The sequence below is a fragment of the Symsagittifera roscoffensis genome, chromosome 3, assembly GCF_963678635.1.
Source record: "Symsagittifera roscoffensis chromosome 3, txSymRosc1.1, whole genome shotgun sequence".
Taxonomy (NCBI): Eukaryota; Metazoa; Xenacoelomorpha; order Acoela; family Convolutidae; genus Symsagittifera; species Symsagittifera roscoffensis.
In genome coordinates, this window is record NC_087064.1 from 60,381,961 (window position 1) to 60,400,426 (window position 18,466).

General features: G+C 45.0%; 2 protein-coding genes across 2 annotated transcripts in view; both read right to left on the reverse strand.

Annotated features, from left to right (window-relative positions):
- The window catches only part of LOC134841211 (UNC93-like protein MFSD11), a 50,496-nt gene extending 49,241 nt beyond the window's left edge, over positions 1 to 1,255 (reverse strand). The window contains exon 1 of the mRNA XM_063857044.1: positions 1,246 to 1,255. The gene's annotated coding sequence lies outside the window, so the exon portion shown is untranslated. The remainder of the gene's footprint in view (positions 1 to 1,245) is intronic.
- LOC134842708 (heterogeneous nuclear ribonucleoprotein K-like) overlaps positions 1 to 18,466 on the reverse strand; it is a 432,138-nt gene that overhangs the window by 357,243 nt on the left and 56,429 nt on the right. The gene's annotated exons all lie outside the window — the stretch shown is intronic.

Genomic DNA, 18,466 nt, shown 5'->3' on the forward strand with positions numbered 1-18,466 from the left:
TTGGTCTCAAGACTGTCTTCCCATTCCATTCCTGTTCTTGGTGGAGAATCCCAGAAATCGCGACTACCGACGCATCCGTGTCCAGCACGTACATCCCTTTCTCCGTCGGCATACCCAGTACTGGTGCCTCACATAGCTCTTTCTTTATTCTCTGGAATGACTCTTCTGCTGCGTTGTTCCATGTGAACTTCTTGCCCTTGTGTCTCATTAATTGTTGCATCGGGTATACCTTGTCTGCATAGCCTTTGATGAGTTCTCTATAATAGTTAGCGAAACCCAGGAAGCTCATCAACTGGTGCTCTGTCTTCGGTGATTTCCAGGTCAGGACTGCTTCCACGGCGTCCGTATCAGGTCTGATGCCATGCTTGTCTACCATCCTGCCCAAGTATTTTATTGAGTCCTTGAGTATCTCGCACTTTGATGGTTTACACTTTAGCCCCGACCTCTTCATGCATGCAAACACTTCGTCTAGTCTCTCAATGTGGTCTTCCAGTGTTGGCGTCGCTATTACCACGTCATCCACGTAGCACATTACCAGGTTGCCATATTTCTTCGTTACGCCTATCAGCGCGTGTGCCATCAACCGCTGAAACGGGGCTGTGGCATTGCAAAGTCCAAACGGCATCCGTTTCCATTGAAACAGACCCAACTCGCAGGCAAACCCTGTCTTGTCCCTGTCCTGCTTCCTTAGTGGTACTTGCCAAAAGGCCGAGCCTAAATCAAGAGTCGTAAAAAATTTTGCATCACCTAACTTCGAGAGGCTCTCATCAATCCTAGGTATGGGATAGGCATCCTTCACCGTGACGGAGTTCAGGTATCGAAAGTCACAACAAAACCTCAACTGGTCGCCTTTCTTTTTGGCCATCACTACTCCACACGCCCACGGTGACTTGGATGGTTCTATCATGTCATACTCTAGTAACGTCTCGATCTCTTTTCTGCACGCGTCCGATTTGTGTGGGGTCATGCGCCTCGCCCCCTCCCTGTGTGGTACCGCGTTTTCCTCAAGTTCTATTTCATGTTCAACGAAATTACAACACCCGATATCCGCCTTATGCCTCGAAAAAACTTCCTCGTTTCGCTCTAGTACGTCCTTGATGGCTTCGAGCTGTTCATCTTTCAGTTTGGCCCTCAAATGTTCAATCTCCGGCAGGACCGGTTTTTCATTTTGCATTTCATCTAGTGTGGGTCGCTCTGGAAAGTTCGAACAGCTCGACAGCCCATCATCCGTTACTGACTTAAGTGATTTAATAAGACCTGAAGAATCTTTTATTTTCTGCAATCGTCTCAAGATACAAATTTTGTCCCTGTGATTGGGACAATCAACAACTTCATTTTGTTTTGAGTTCTCAATTGTTTCATATCGAGTTTTAACCGGTAAAGCATATCCTAGTTTCCTCACTCTCTGTATCGTGATCGGTATATCAAGGGTATTCAACAAGACACTGACGCAGAGGCCGCTCTTCGTTATCGAAAATGATCTTCCTAAAACAGCAGCACTTTGACTATTAGGATTTGGAACTATACACACTTGCTTGTTGTCACTTAGTTCATTGTAATTTTTCATCCTCAAGCTTACGATTGCCGCTTCATTAGCTTTTAGCCTCACCCTCCTACTCAAGAATACCGGTGCTTTGTTTTCATTTGCCATTATTAAATTTACCGGTTTGATTGCGTACCTCCTATCCGGGTTCCGTATCCTGAACATTGCGTTATTTAGATCAATCGTTACGTCGAAATTCCTGATGAAGTCTCTGCCCAAAATGAATTGGTCAGATTCATCTAGGTTTTCTACCACGATAAAGCTCATCCACAGGTTACGTTCCCCCAAATTGAGGGCTATTATCGGCGTCCTGCCCAGCACCCGAAGGGCCCCTTTGTTTGCAGCTGACAGCCGTATTCTCGAGTCTATCAAGTCACCTTTGTCAAAGCCCATCCTCTCCCAAGTTTCGATTGGTATGACGCTCAAGACTGCTCCCGTGTCAAGCAGCCCACGCAACTGAGTCTTTTTGCCACTTATATCCAGCACGTGCCCTGTCACATCTGCCTCCGTCCCGATGTGCATTGCATCTTCTTCAAGCATGGCGCAGTGTCCAATCGATCTCACTTTCAATTCTTCTTTCCCTACGTAGATTTGTCCAATTAGGTCTTCGTCACATGTTATCATCGTCTTGGTATGGATGTTAATCCTATCTATATTTAGCATCACCTCGTGTGGACCATAAGCTTCAGTATATCTGCTATCAACACGTACCGACTTGCTGCCCCCTCTCATGAGTAGTGCTCTCAGTGCTCTAGAAGTGGTTTGTGGGCCTATACCACTCAAATAGTCTGCATACACGTCAATGTGCATTATTGTCTGGTCGCTCGGCTCGCTCAAGTTTCTGGTTACCTCGTGGCCGCCCACTGTGATTATCGACATTATTCTTGCCACGATTTTCGATATGCCAAAAGGCTTACCTGTCACCATTTTTACAGTGTTACAATTCCCGGTCTTTGTTGAGCCTGGTACAGCCTCTGGTGTTGGGTTCGATCCGGTTAATGCTTCGTTAAAATTCTGTTTTTCGATCTCCAGCTTTAGTCGTTGCTCTATTTCTTTCGCAGCCAGATCCTGTTTCACTTTGGCAATTGCTTCCGTCGCCGCTTTCTCATAATTTATCTCTAGAGAATTCCCTGCCGCGGATTCTATCGCACCATTAACATGTGTTACAGCTTTCACTGTCTTCGTTGGCAATTCCGTGCTTGGTGTTCCTAAGTTCCTCGATTCAAACTCGTTTTGCCTGTTCCGCTGATTCTGCACCGCCGCTAATGCCAACTTATGTTTGGGGTGACTCTGGTCCTTGACCGCTTCCCAGAACAAGAGACAATCCATTCTGAAGTGCCCCTCCTGGTTACAGAAGAAGCATCTAGCGCCTATCTTGATGATTAAGCCATTATAGTACTCGTGTTCCTCCATCTGGCTCATGTCCTCCTCATCCGGTGCGTATCCTAGGCTCTTCATGCCTTGTTTGTATGTTGTGCAGTCAGCCACGTGGTGGTCCGCTGACCCGCAGTTCGCGCATGATCTGCGCTTATCCATATCATCTCTAGGTTTGTACCATGATGACCTCTGGGGTTGGCTTCCCCCCTGTGTGTTCCTGTTTTCCGAATATGAGTATTTCTTGGGCTTCATCAGCATGTATTCCCTTGATTTCTGTCTCATTTCTTCTGGGGTTGGTGCGCTGTCTTTCGACAATGTGTAGTATGTAGCTAACATTGTCCTTAAGTAATCACTTTTTACCCCATCAATGAACTTCGAGGCAATGCTGAAGTTTCTTCTGTTTGTCAACTCCTCTGGGTCACTCCTTCTTCTCAAGCTCTCGAGGTCATCTAGGAACCGATCTATTGACTCGTCGTCCCTCTGCCTTCTCTTTTCAAATCGCATCATCGCTTGGTGACCCTTCATGCCTGACCCGAATCGATTCAGTAAAATCTCGAAGATCTTGTCCGCGGTGTCGCGTTCTTCTTCCTTCTTTGCGACCACGCATTTTAATGCCGTGCCTTCTAAGTTGCTGAGTATGGCCGTGCATGCTTGTCTTTCATCATTTAAGTTATCTTGCTCTAGGTGTAATCTCATCACTTCCACCCAAGTGTCGATGCATCCATCGGAGTCGTCTTTGAATTCCTTTGGCTTCTTGAAAGTTTTTCTTGATTTTCCGTCCCTCCTATCGCTCGAGTCAGTGTTCCTCGTGGCGAAGGCCTCTAGAGTCCTGTTCATCATCTCCCAAGTGCTTGCCCATGTCATAGCATCCGGACCTGCATTGCTGTTAGCTGTTGAGTCCCCCGGGCCAGTCGTTGTACTTGACGTTCCATTCTTCATGATTTTTAGCAGCTGTTGGTGCTATGCTCACCGTGTCCCGGGTTAAGGGCAACGGTGTCGATTGCCGTTTGCCCCTTTGTGGTTCCACAAAGTCAACTCTGGTGCCTTGTGTGCGATCCGCTGCCGGTCTTTCTTGTGAGGTAGAATTTCTCAAGATTGCATCCAACTTCGCCTGTATTGCACACGAACTTTCGGCCTGATTCCTGTTCATTATGTCCATTCTCTTTTCCAGGCTACCTAATTGGCTGTTGACATCATCATATCGGTTTTTCAACTGTTGCATATCTTTTTTGATGTTCTTATCTCGTTCTTCATTGGTGGCATCTACCTTGTCCGACATCTGCTGGAGTCTCTCGTCTGTCGCCTTAGCCAGGTTAAAATAACTATCCAGATACTCGTGTTTGTTGTATTTCAATTCTTTCCTTATTAAGTCTCTATCTTCCTCACTGTACTTCAGTCTCTTGTCGATCTGATTTAGTTTTGTCATCAGGTCTCCAAGCTCAAGTGTAGCTGTTTCACGATCAGCCGTTGTCTTGTTTCCAGCTGTCGCTTCCTTTCCGGCTTGTTCTTCCTTTGGGTCGGCTTCTGTCGCCTTCGTGCTCACTGTCCCAAATGTTCGTGCTCTTCCAGTCTGTGATTCCTCGGCCGTGTTGTCTTTCGATTTCATTCCGACCATCATCGCCAACTTTTCTGTAAAAGATGTTTTCTTTACTTGAGAGTCGTCTTTCACCGTTTCTCGGGTATTGCCTGTTGTGTCTTCCAACGCGTCTATCGGCGAAAACTCCACGGTTTTTGGATTTTGATCTTCCATATGGGGCATCGGTGTGGATTCCGTTGTCTTTTTCTCCACTTCATCTACGCTCTGGTCTGGTGTCTCTAGGTCGATTTCGATTGTGGGCTCCACCTGTTTTTCCCTCGCATCTTCTCGCGTCTTGCTCTCGGCGCCACTTCTCGTGCTGACCATGCTAACTGAAAAGTTATTTTTTGTTTTGCCTGGGCCCCTTGATGTCATTCCACGCAGCGACGAGTTATATTTCGTGTTTGATCCACTTGACCTTTTTTCAAGCACCGGTCTCCTACTCCGTCTCATTATTTCTATTTACAATTGCTCTTATTTACAACATTATTTTATATACAATTCTACTCTAAGAATAAAAAAATTTTTGTAGAAACAAATTCTTAAAAGAAAATATACAACGTGATAAAAACCTTGTTCCAGTTCTCTAAAATTATCGAATAATTTTCTTTATTCGTGGTCCAAACTGTACCGGGTTCCAATTAGTCTTGTTCTGTCTTAAAACAGCTTGTTGTAATTTTACTTCAATTTTTATACTGTCCTAAGACTTCCAGTTACCGTCCCTACTCTTCTTCGTACCGTCCCAGGCTTCCTTTTACTGTCCCAAGACTGTTCGGTAATGTCCCAGTACTCCGTCAGTGTCCCAAGACCCCTGACCTGAGAGTAGTGTCCCAAGGCTAGTGTCCCAAGGCTAGTGTCCCAAGATCACTGTCCCAAGGCTAGTGTCCCAAGGCTAGTGTCCCAAGACTACTGTCCCAAGGCTAGTGTCCCAAGACTAATGTCCCAAGGCTAGTGTCCCAAGGCTAGTGTCCCAAGACTACTGTCCCAAGGCTAGTGTCCCAAGACTACTGTCCCAAGGCTAGTTTCCCAAGACTACTGTCCCAAGGCTAGTGTCCCAAGGCTACTGTCCCAAGGCTAGTGTCCCAAGACTACTGTCCCAAGGCTAGTGTCCCAAGGCTACTGTCCCAAGGCTAGTGTCCCAAGACTACTGTCCCAAGGCTAGTGTCCCAAGGCTAGTGTCCCAAGACTACTGTCCCAAGACTACTATCCCAAGGCTAGTGTCCCAAGACTACTGTCCCAAGACCACTGTCCCAAGACCCTTGTCCCAATACCCTGTCCCAAGACCCTTGTCCCAAGACCCTTGTCCCAAGACCACTGTCCCAAGACCCTTGTCCCAAGACCACTGTCCCAAGACCACTGTCCCAAGACCCTGTCCCAAGACCCTTGTCCCAAGACCACTGTCTCAAGACCACTGTCTCGAAACCACTGTCCCAAGACCCTGTCCCAAGACCCTTGCCCCAAGACCACTGTCCCAAGACCACTGTCCCAAGACCCTGTCCCAAGACCACTGTCCCAAGACCACTGTCCCAAGACCCTGTCCCAAGACTACTGTCCCAAGACCACTGTCCCAAGACTGTATCAAGACTGTTCTGGTCCAACACTGTCCCAGGACTTCTTTGGCACTGTCCCAAGACTGTTGACAAGTGTCTGAGCGGTGGGACCTCTCTCTCTTCTTCGTTATGGGGACTTCTTGATTCACTGTACCTTGTACCACCACTCAAGCTCTAGTAAAATTTCCCCAAAAACCCTCTCTTAAAAGCCAAATGCTGACCCCCCTTTTTTCTTATTTCTTTTTAGTTACCTCTATTTCAATGTTCCAAGCAACTTGAGACCAAAACCTGTGCGCAGGTATCTTGTGATCACCTGTTCGTATAAAAACTAAACACAAATCCTCCCCAAAATGCAACAAAAATTCCAAGCCAGAAAAAGTAATAAAAACTGAAAAATGAGCCCACCTAAAATTCAAAGGTGACCAATGTCTACCTTTCGTCGAGAAAAAAAAATGTCTGGTACCTAATTGCCACGCGTTTCCTTCCCCCCTGCTAGCGATCTTATGAGGTACCACAAAAACTGTCTATGTCCGTTCCCCCCTACCGATCCGACCAGGGTACCTACCTTAACCTAATTCCAATTTTGGATATCCGTTTCCTATGACCAACGCGTGTAAATGACTAATGTAACTAAATCAACGATGTCGACCAATTAGTTACTCTAATTTCTCCCCTTTTTACAATTTACAACCGCCAACCTCTAACTTAACCAGCCCCCCTTCTAACCTCCCCCCTTTTTAGCCCCCCTTCTTAAGCCTAAAATCACCTTAAGCGCCGGGTGCTAAACTTCTCAAGAGAAAACCGTAGACCTGTCTCCAGGCCTGCTCAAGTAAAAACGTTCCTCAAAACCGGGGGATTTCGCTTATCCAATTTTACACTTATCTCCTATAATGTAATTTGGATTTTAACGATACCCGTTCTGCCCAACTTGCGAACTCGAGATTTGCCAAATCCTTCTTGGCTGCTTTCCCACTCGACTGGTCACCTGTTCCAGTCCAGTCTCCTAATGGTTCAGCTCAAGTGTTCCTGAACCACTTTCCCACTCGGCCGGTCACCTCTTCCAGTCGAGTCTCCTATTGGTTCACCTCAAGTGCTCCTGAACCACTTTCCCACTCGGCCGGTCACCTCTTCCAGTCGAGTCTCCTTGTTGTCCAGCTAAGTTCCAAGCTATCTGAAAACCCTTGACAACGCCCCACACTCGGGCTCTTTATTAAGGTTACTGGGTTAAATTACTAGGTTGATCGAAACGATTGAACTTGTAAAACAGTATGGGTATACTATTTAATTAATATAAAGGTTTGATCCAACTAATCTGGTGTCAAAGTCACTGTCTTTTTTCGTTTTATGGTTTTTGTTCCTTTTTCTATTCTTTTTTGGTTTTTGTTTCGCTTTTTGTCTTTTTGCTCGTGTTTTTGTCCCCCTAGTTGCCCCCCTTTACTCGGTTAGCTAAGCCTCGTTCGGAGAGCGTACCAGGAAGTTTTCTCGAGTTTTCTTAAAAAGCTATCACGGTACAACCGGAAGGTTTGCACGTTCCTGTCGAACCGCACCGCCGGTACTCTAGAATGGGCATTCAGCCCGAAGCTGTCTCAAGTGGGTTCGACTCCGTAGTCTTGATGTCGTAAACACCCAGGAGCGCCATAAAAACACTATGTAACATTCGTCTACTGCAGTCACACATGAGGCTTAAGAAAAATAGGCCCTATAACTATTGGTTCAAGAGTCAGGGACACTATCTCTTGTGTTTTTCCACCTCAAATCAGTCGGAGCCAATTCGGTTCGCTTGTGACACGAGACCACGACCCGTTACAGCTTAAAGGCTACTACTAAAATATTCCCCCCCACTCTAGAATTAATAACGTCCCCATACTCAGGTCTCTAGATACCCAAAATACATGAACGCCGTTAAAAACCGGGTCGGAACAATCCGTTAAGTTACTTTTTATTAGACAGTGGAACTTTGATCCATTTCAGATGGATCAACCTAAAACTCGCCTTACCTCAACATAACAATTATAAAACACACTCTAGAAATTTAAATTAGTACTCACATTGTAGCACGCTCAAGAACCAGGAAGTAAATAAGTCGGTGTGCAACTCAAGAATCAATAAAATAACTAAAATGAGTTTAATGTTTGTCAGTTTTAATAACAAGAACAAGTTTGTAACTAGAATGTCAGTTCTCGTGAACCATTGGGACACTCTAGCTGTCCACCTTTCCACCGAAGGTTCACTCTAGTCCAGTTTAGAATAATACTCCAATCACAACAATCCAGTTCGTGGGGATGCGCTCGTCTCTGTTCTAGATGGGACAGCTCTACTCTAGATTATTATCGCTACTGAAATTGCGAATAGCAATTTCCCACTGATTTTTCTAGCAACTTTCCCGCGATTGTCACTCGATTGTTCTGACTTCTCTTTTTCTGATTTTCAGTTATCGCGAGAAAATCGTGCATGACAGGTTCCATTCGAAATTTTGAAAAATTAAATTTCACTCCAAAATTAAGTGTTTTTTGCTTCTCTCAAGGTCAAACTTCCAAATATGACCGACTGGCACATTATATGCAAAAATAATGAGCCCATGGCTGGGTCTCAGTATCCCCAGACCACGAGGTCACTCCTAAAAACAGGGCTACTATTTATTTACTTTATTGCTATTGTTTTTGCTCAGTAGTGTGACATTCGATCAGAATGGACAAAATGCAATTTCTGCAGTTTAGAAATTTTTAGCAGCGAGCCTTCCGAGTTAGTGATTTTGAAGGATTAACGACGTTATTCGGATGATTAGTAGAACGGTGAAGGTCAAGATATTCTGGTATTTTGAAATTTTAAATTTTCGAAGTGATGACGTAACATTTCTGAGAAACGTCAGAAACGGCCATTTTGGCAAAAGAGCTAAAAAGCAACACAACAACGATGGTCGCACTGACGAAAACAACGAAGATTGTGATAGAAAAACAACAGAGAAAAACAGAAGACCGCTCCGAGTTGCAACTATTGTCGCTACAATAGTTGCAGGGCAGTTGCTAACAACGGTGAGGGGTGGAAACCAGCCTTCCGGATTACAGAGAAATCAAGCTTAACGTGCTTGATTCAGTGGATTCGAGAATCCGGAGGGGTTTCGGGACTGAAACCTTTATCATTTTATATAAACTTTTAGCTTCCCTGTCATGTCCTGAATTGAATTTAATTAACACCCGAATTCATTCTACTAAGATGTGTGCCAGTCGGTCATATCTGGAAGTTTGACCTTGAGAGAAGTTTTCTCGTACCAACTGAAAACAAAAAGTGAAAAATCAGAACATCCGAATTTATAATTGCGGGAAAATACCCAAGAAAAACAGCAGGAAATTGCTATTCGCAATTTACCGATACAAAATAATACACGAGTAGAGCTGTCTTTTCCCGAAACAGGAGGAGAGATAATAGAAAGAAGAGAGAACAACCATTTGAAACGAACTAGAGTGAGCCTTCAATGGAAAGGTGGACAGCTTGAGTGTCCCAATGGTTCACACAAAAACTCCAATTCTAGAGCCAGAACTTACTTCTGTTATCAAAACTGATTAGTATCAAACTTATCTAGTTATATTATCTAATTCTCGAGTTGCTTACCAATTTAATTACTCCTTGTACTCGAGTGCATCAACATGTGAATCCCTATTTTAATTTTCTAGAGTGTGTTTTATGATTGTTATGTTGAGATAAGGCGAGTTTTAGGTTGATCCATCTGAAATGGATCAAAGTTCCACTGTCCAATAAAAAGTAACTTAACGGATTGTTCCGACCCTGTTTTTTGAACGGCCTTCGTGTATTTTGGGTATCTCGAGACCTAAGTATGGGGACGTTCTTATTCTCTAGAGTGGGGGGATATTTTGGTAGTAGCCTTTAAGCTGTAACGGGTTCTAGTCTCATGTCGCAAGCGAACCGAATTGGCTCCGACCGTTCTTGAGGTAGAAAAACACAAGAGATAGTGTCCCTGACTCTTGAGCCAATGGTTATAGGGCCTATTTTTCTTAAGCCTCATATGTGACTGAAGTAGGCGTCTGTTACATAGTGTTTTTATGGCGCTCCTGGGTGTTTTTACGACATCATGACTACGGATTCGAACCCACTTGACACAGCTCCGGGCTGCATGCCCATTCTAGAGAACCGGTGGTACGGTTCAGCGGGAACGTGTAAACCTTCCGGTTGTACCGTGATAGTTTTTTAAGAAAACTTGAGAAAACTTCCTGGTACGCTCTCCGAACGAGGCCTAGCTAACCGAGTAAAGGGGGGTAACTAGGGAAACAAAAACAAGAAAAAAGAATAGAAAAAGGAACAAAAACCATAAAACGAAAAGACAGTGACTTTGATACCGGATCATTTGGATCAGACCTTTATCTTAATTAAATAGTATACTCATACTGTTTTATAAGACCGATCGTTTCGATCAATCTAGCAATTTAAACCAGTGACTTCAATAAGGTGCCCGAGTGGGGGGCGTTGTTAAGGGGTTTCAGATAGATTGCAACCTAGCCGGACCACTAGGAGACTTGACTGGAAGAGGTGACCAGTCGAGTGGGAAAGTGGTTCATAAGGATCGAACCGGACCACTAGGAGACTTGACTGGAAGAGGTGACCAGCCAAGTGGGAAAGTGGTGCTGCTGTCAAGTGCAAAACAGAGACAACCAGCACAGGATCACCACAGGAGGACGCACAGGGGTGTTCTCAAGTTGGGCAACGGGTATCGTTAGAATCCACATTACTTTATAGCAGATAAGTGTAAAATTGGATATTCGGAGTCCCATTGTTTTGAGGAAGTTTTTGCACAAGCAGGCCTGGAAACAGGTCTACGGTTTTCTCTCGAGAGGTTTAGCACCCGGCGCTTAAGGGATTTTTCGGCTTAAGAGGGGGGCTAAAGAGGGGGGGAGGTTAGAAGGGGGGCTGGTTAAGTAAGAGGTTAGCGGTTATAAATTGTAAAAAGGGGGGACACATTAGAGTAACTAATTTTTCGGCATCGTCGACTTAGTTACATTAGATATTTACACGCGTTGGTTATAGGAAGCGGATATCCAAAATTAGAATCAGGTTAAGGTAGGTACCCTGGTCGGATCGGTAGGGGGGAACGGACATAGACAGTTTTTGTGATACCCTCTAAGATCGCTACCAGGGGGGAGGAAAACGCGTGGCAATCGGGTACCAGACATTTTTTTGGACAAGATTGACATCATTCAACCTTGAATTTCAGGAGAATTCACCCTTCTGTTTTTGAAATTTTTTCCAGTTTAAACTTTTACGTTTTGGTGAAAATTTGTTGTTGGTATTTTAACGAACAGGTGATCACAAGATACCTGCGGGGAATTTAGAGTTTCAATTAGCCTGAAAAGACTGGATTAGTATTTGGGTTTCGACCATTAAGGTAGGGATTTTGGGAAAATTTTTACTAGAGCTCAAGTGGTGGTAAATGGTACAGTGGTTCAATAGTCCCTACAACGAAGAAGAAGAGACCCGATATCCAGACACTCAGTGACGAGTCTTGGGACAGTACCGAAGAAGTCATGGGACATTGCAGTCTGGGGACAGTCTTGGGGCAACACAGTCTTGGGACAGTGCAGCCTTGGGACAGTCTTGGACCAGAGCAGTCTTGGTACGAAACAGTCTTGGGACATTGGTTCTTGGGACATTGGTTTTGGGACATTGATCTTGGGACATTAGTCTTGGGACAGTGGTCTTGGGACATTGGTCTTGGGCCATTGGTCTTGGGACATTGGTCTTGGGACATTAGTCTTGGGACAGTGGTCTTGGGACATTGATCTTGGGCCATTGGTCTTGGGACATTAGTCTTGGGACAATAGTCTTGGGGCGTTGGTCTTGGGCCATTGGTCTTGGGACATTAGTCTTGGGACACTAGTCTTGGGACGTTGGTCTTGGGACATTAGTCTTGGGACGTTGGTCTTGGGACATTGGTCTTGGGACATAAGTCAGGTTGAAGTAACCAACTGTAAAATCATATTCTCTATCCTATCCTAACATATAAATTTTTCAAGAGCTTAAGAAAAGTTGTTTTTAGCAAATCGTCGATTTCTTTTTATAAAAATTTTTTGTCAAAAAAGGTTTTAACCTTAGAGTAGAATTTTGTAGATAGTAATACTGTAAATAGTAACAATTGTAAATAATGAGGCGGAGCAGGGTACCGGTAGCTGAAAAAAGATCTACCGAAGCGAAGACAAAGTATAACTCGTCGCTACGTAAAACAACATCATTGGGTCCGAAGGTAACAAAGACGAACTTTTCAGTTAGTATGGTCAGCACGAGGAGTACCACGGAGAACAAAGCAAAAGAGGGCACGGAAGGGGAACGAGTAGAACCCACCATCGAGGTTGATCTAGAGACACCTGATCAAAGTGTGGATGAAGCAGGAAAGAAGACGACAGAGTCAACTCCAATGCCTAATGTTGAAGAACCTAACCCGAATCCCATAGAGTTCTCACCGATAGACAACGTGGAAGACACAACAGGCAACACGCCAGAAACAGTGAAGGATGAGTCTCAAAAGAGAACGTCTTTTACTGAAAGATTAGCAATGATGGTCGGAATGAGATCGAAGGACGCAGCAGTGGAGGAGACGAAAGTCGAGAAAAGCAAAACATTCGGAACAGTATCCACGAGAACGACAGAGACCGATCAGAACGAGGGTCAGAGAAAATCGGGACCAGTGACCAACTACAGGACAACAACGGACCATGGAACGACAACTCTTGAGTTAAGCGACATGATGGCGAAGCTAGATCAGATAGATGAGAAACTGAAGCACAGCGAAGAGGATAGAAATGTGATAAGGAAGGAAATGAGACACAACAAACATGAGTACTTGGACAACTATTTCCATCTAGCGAGAGCGACGGAGGAAAAGCTTCAGAAGATGTCTGACAAAGTAGAAACCACTGATGAAGAGCGAGAGAAGAACATCAGAAAAGACATGCAAGAAATGAAGCAGCGATATGACACAGTGAATTGCCAGTTAGGGAGTTTGGAAACGAGAATGGATTCGATGAGTAGGGAACAGGCTGAGAGCTCAAGTGCAATACAGACAAGGCTAGACGATATTCTTAGGAATTCAACACAACAAGACAGGCCAGCTGCAGAGAGGACACAAGGTAATAGAGTGGACTTCGTGGAGCCTCAAAGGAACAAACGACATTCAACACCGTTACCAGCAACCCGGGAGGCCGCGATTACGGCACCGGTGGGGGCCAGGGCCATTATAAAAAAAGGAACAGCGAACACAACCAGTGGTCCAGGGGACTCCACGACTCACAACAACGTGGGACCGGATGTCATGACCTGGGTAAGCACCTGGGAAATGATGAACAGGACGCTAGAAGCCTTCGCCACGAGGAATACCGACTCGAGTGACAGAGGAAGCAACAAATCCAAGAAAACCTTCAAGAAACCGAAGGAGTTCAAAGATGATTCAGATGGATGCATTGACACTTGGGTAGAAGTCATGAGGTTGCACTTAGAACAAGACAACTTGAACGATGAGAGGCAAGCATGCACAGCGATACTGAGCAATCTGGAAGGAACGGCATTGAAATGCGTGGTTGCGAAGAAAGAAGAGGAACGCGACTTAGCGGACAAAATCTTTGAAATATTGTTGAATAGATTTGGCTCAGGCATGAAGGGTCATCAAGCGATGATGCGATTTGAAAAGAGGAGACAAAGGGACGATGAATCGATAGACAGGTTCCTAGATGATCTTGAGAGCTTGAGAAGAAGGAGTGACCCAGAAGAATCTACCAATCGAAGGAACTTCAGCATCGCCTCAAAGTTCATTGATAGGGTAAAAAGTGATGACTTGAGAACGATGTTAAAGGTCTACGGTTTTCTCTCGAGAGGTTTAGCACCCGGTGCTTAAGGGATTTTTCGGCTTAAGAGGGGGGCTAAAGAGGGGGGAGGTTAGAAGGGGGGCTGGTTAAGTTAGAGGTTAGCGGTTATAAATTGTAAAAAGGGGGGACACATTAGAGTAACTAATTGTTCGGCATCGTCGACTTAGTTACATTAGATATTTACACGCGTTGGTTATAGGAAGCGGATATCCAAAATTAGAATCAGGTTAAAGTAGGTACCCTGGTCGGATTGGTAGGGGGGAACGGACATAGACAGTTTTTGTGATACCCCATAAGATCGCTAGCAGGGGGGAGGAAAACGCGTGGCAATCGGGTACCAGACATTTTTTGGACAAAATTGACATCATTCAACCTTGAATTTCAGGAGAATTCACCCATCTGTTTTTGAAGTTTTTTCCAGTTTAAAATTTTACGTTTTGGTGAAAATTTGTTGTTGGTATTTTAACGAACAGGTGATCACAAGATACCTGCGGGGAATTTAGAGTTTCAAATAGCCTGATAAGACTGGATTAGTATTTGGGTTTCGACCATTAAGATAGGGATTTTGGGAAAATTTTTACTAGAGCTCAAGTGGTAGTAAAAGGTACAGTGGTTCAATAGTCCCTACAACGAAGAAGAAGAGACCCGATATCCAGACACTCAGTGACGAGTCTTGGGAGAGTACCGAAGAAGTCTTGGGACATTGCAGTCTGGGGACAGTCTTGGGGCAACACAGTCTTGGGACAGTTTTGGGACAGTGCAGCCTTGGGACAGTCTTGGACCAGAGCAGTCTTGGTACGAAACAGTCTTGGGACATTGGTCTTGGGACATTGGTCTTGGGAAATTGGTCTTGGGACATTAGTGATGGGACAGTGGTCTTGGGACATTGGTCTTGGGCCATTGGTCTTGGGACATTGGTCTTGGGACATTAGTCTTGGGACAGTGGTCTTGGGACATTGATCTTGGGCCATTGGTCTTGGGACATTAGTCTTGGGACAATAGTCTTGGGACGTTGGTCTTGGGCCATTGGTCTTGGGCCATTGGTCTTGGGACATTAGTCTTAGGAAAATAGTCTTGGGGCGTTGGTCTTGGGCCATTGGTCTTGGGACATTAGTCTTGGGACACTAGTCTTGGGACGTTGGTCTTGGGACATTAGTCTTGGGACGTTGGTCTTGGGACATTGGTCTTGGGACATAACTCAGGTTGAAGTAACCAATTGTAAAATCATATTCTCTATCCTATCCTAACATATATTTTTTTCAAGAGCTTAAGAAAAGTTGTTTTTAGCAAATCGTCGATTTCTTTTATGGTTTTAACCTTAGAGTAGAATTTTGTAGATAGTAATACTGTGAATAGTAACAATTGTAAATAATGAGGCGGAGCAGGGTACCGGTAGCTGAAAAAAGATCTACCGAAGCGAAGACAAAGAATAACTCGTCGCTACGTAAAACAACATCATTGGGTCCGAAGGTAACAAAGAAGAACTTTTCAGTTAGTATGGTCAGCACGAGGAGTACCACGGAGAACAAAGCAAAAGAGGGCACGGAAGGGGAACGAGTAGAACCCACCATCGAGGTTGATCTAGAGACACCTGATCAAAGTGTGGATGAAGCAGGAAAGAAGACGACAGAGTCAACTCCAATGCCTAATGCAGAAGAACCTAACCCGAATCCCATAGAGTTCTCACCGATAGACAACGTGGAAGACACAACAGGCAACACGCCAGAAACAGTGAAGGATGAGTCTCAAAAGAGAACGTCTTTTATTGAAAGATTAGCAATGATGGTCGGAATGAGATCGAAGGACGCAGCAGTGGAGGAGACGAAAGTCGAGAAAAGCAAAACATTCGGAACAGTATCCACGAGAACGACAGAGACCGATCAGAACGAGGGTCAGAGAAAATCGGGACCAGTGACCAACTACAGGACAACAACGGACCATGGAACGACAACTCTTGAGTTAAGCGACTTGATGGCGAAGCTAGATCAGATAGATGAGAAACTGAAGCACAGCGAAGAGGATAGAAATGTTATAAGGAAGGAAATGAGACACAACAAACATGAGTACTTGGACAACTATTTCCATCTAGCGAGAGCGACGGAGGAAAAGCTTCAGAAGATGTCTGACAAAATAGAAACCACTGATGAAGAGCGAGAGAAGAACATCAGAAAAGACATGCAAGAAATGAAGCAGCGATATGACACAGTGAATTGCCAGTTAGGGAGTTTGGAAACGAGAATGGATACGATGAGTAGGGAACAGGCTGAGAGCTCAAGTGCAATACAGACAAAGCTAGACGCTATTCTTAGGAATTCAACACAACAAGACAGGCCAGCTGCAGAGAGGACACAAGGTAATAGAGTGGACTTTGTGGAGCCTCAAAGGAACAAACGACATTCAACACCGTTACCAGCAACCCGGGAGGCCGCGATTACGGCACCGGTGGGGGCCAGGGCCATTATAAAAATGGAACAGCGAACACAACCAGTGGTCCAGGGGACTCCACGACTCACAACAACGTGGGACCGGATGTCATGACCTGGGTAAGCACCTGGGAAATGATGAACAGGACGCTAGAAGCCTTCGCCACGAGGAATACCGACTCGAGTGACAGAGGAAGCAACAAATCCAAGAAAACCTTCAAGAAACCGAAGGAGTTCAAAGATGATTCAGATGGATGCATTGACACTTGGGTAGAAGTCATGAGGTTGCACTTAGAACAAGACAACTTGAACGATGAGAGGCAAGCATGCACAGCGATACTGAGCAATCTGGAAGGAACGGTATTGAAATGCGTGGTTGCGAAGAAAGAAGAGGAACGCGACACAGCGGACAAAATCTTTGAAATATTGTTGAATAGATTTGGCTCAGGCATGAAGGGTCATCAAGCGATGATGCGATTTGAAAAGCGGAGACAAAGGGACGATGAATCGATAGACAGGTTTCCAGATGATCTTGAGAGCTTGAGAAGAAGGAGTGACCCAGAAGAATCTACCAATCGAAGGAACTTCAGCATCGCCTCAAAGTTCATTGATGGGGTAAAGAGTGATGACTTGAGAACGATGTTAGCAACGTACTACACATTGTCGAAAGACAGTGCACCAACTCCAGAAGAGATGAGGCAGAATTCAAGAGAGTACATGCTGATGAAACCGAAGAAATACTCGTACTCAGACAACAGGAACACACAAGGGGGGAGTCAGCCACAAAGGTCATCATGGTACAAGCCCAGAGATGACATGGACAAACGCAGATCATGCGCTAACTGCGGGTCAGCTGATCATCATGTGGCGGATTGCACGACATTCAAACAGGGCATGAAGAGTTTGGGATATGCACCCGATGAGGAAGATATGAGCCAGATGGAAGAACACGAGTTCTATAGTGGCTTGATCATCAAAATAGGTGCAAGATGCTTCTTCTGCAACAGAGAGGGGCACTTCAGGATGGACTGTCCGTTGTTTTGGGAAGCGGTCAAGAACCAGAGTCATCCAAAACACAAGCTGGCGCTAGCAGCGGTGCAGAACCAGAGAAACAGACAAGGTGAATTTGAGACGAAAAACATAGAAAGACCAAGTGCGGAGCTACCGACGAAAACAGTGAAAGCTGTAACACAATGTAATAGCGCAGTAGAGGCCACGGCGAAGAACGCCCTAGAAAGAGATTATGAGAAGGCGGCAGCGGAGGCCATCAACAAAGTGAAACAGGACCTGGCAGCGAAAAAAATAGAACAACGGCTGAAGCAAGAAATCCAAAGACAGAAAATGAGCGAAGCATTAAGTTGCTCACAAACAATACCAGAAGCTGCTGAGGAGTCGACAAAAAAATGGAAACTGCAACACTGTAAAAATGGTTACAGGAAAGCCATTTGGCATAACAAAGATTGGGGCAAGAATAATGTCAACAATCACTGTGGGCGGCCACGAAGTAACGAGAAACTTGAGCAAACCAAGTGACCAGACAATAATGCACATTGATGTGTACGCAGATTACTTGAGTTGTATAAGCCCACAAACGACTTCTAGAGCATTGAGAGCACTACTCACGAGAGGGGGTAGCAAGTCGGTACGTGTTGATAACAGGTACACAGAAGCTTATGGTCCACATGAGGTGATGCTAAATATAGATGGAACCAACATCTATACCAAAACAATGATAACATGTGATGAAGACCTAATTGGGCAAATCTACGTGGGAAAAGAAGAGTTGAAAGTGATATCAATTGGACACTGCGCCATGCTTGAAGAAGATGCAATGCACATCGGGACGGAGGCAGATGTGACAGGACACGTGCTAGACATAAGTGGCAAAAGACTCAGTTACGTGGGTTACTTGATACGGGAGCAGTCTTGAGTGTCATACCAATCGAAACTTGGGAACGAATGGGCTTCAACAAAGATGATTTGATAGATTCGAGAATACGGTTGTCAGCTGCAAACAAAGGGGCCCTGCGGGTGTTGGGCAGAACGCCGATAATAGCCCTCAATCTGGGGGAACGTAACCTGTGGATGAGCTTTCTTGTGGTAGAAAACCTGGATGAGTCTGACCAATTTAT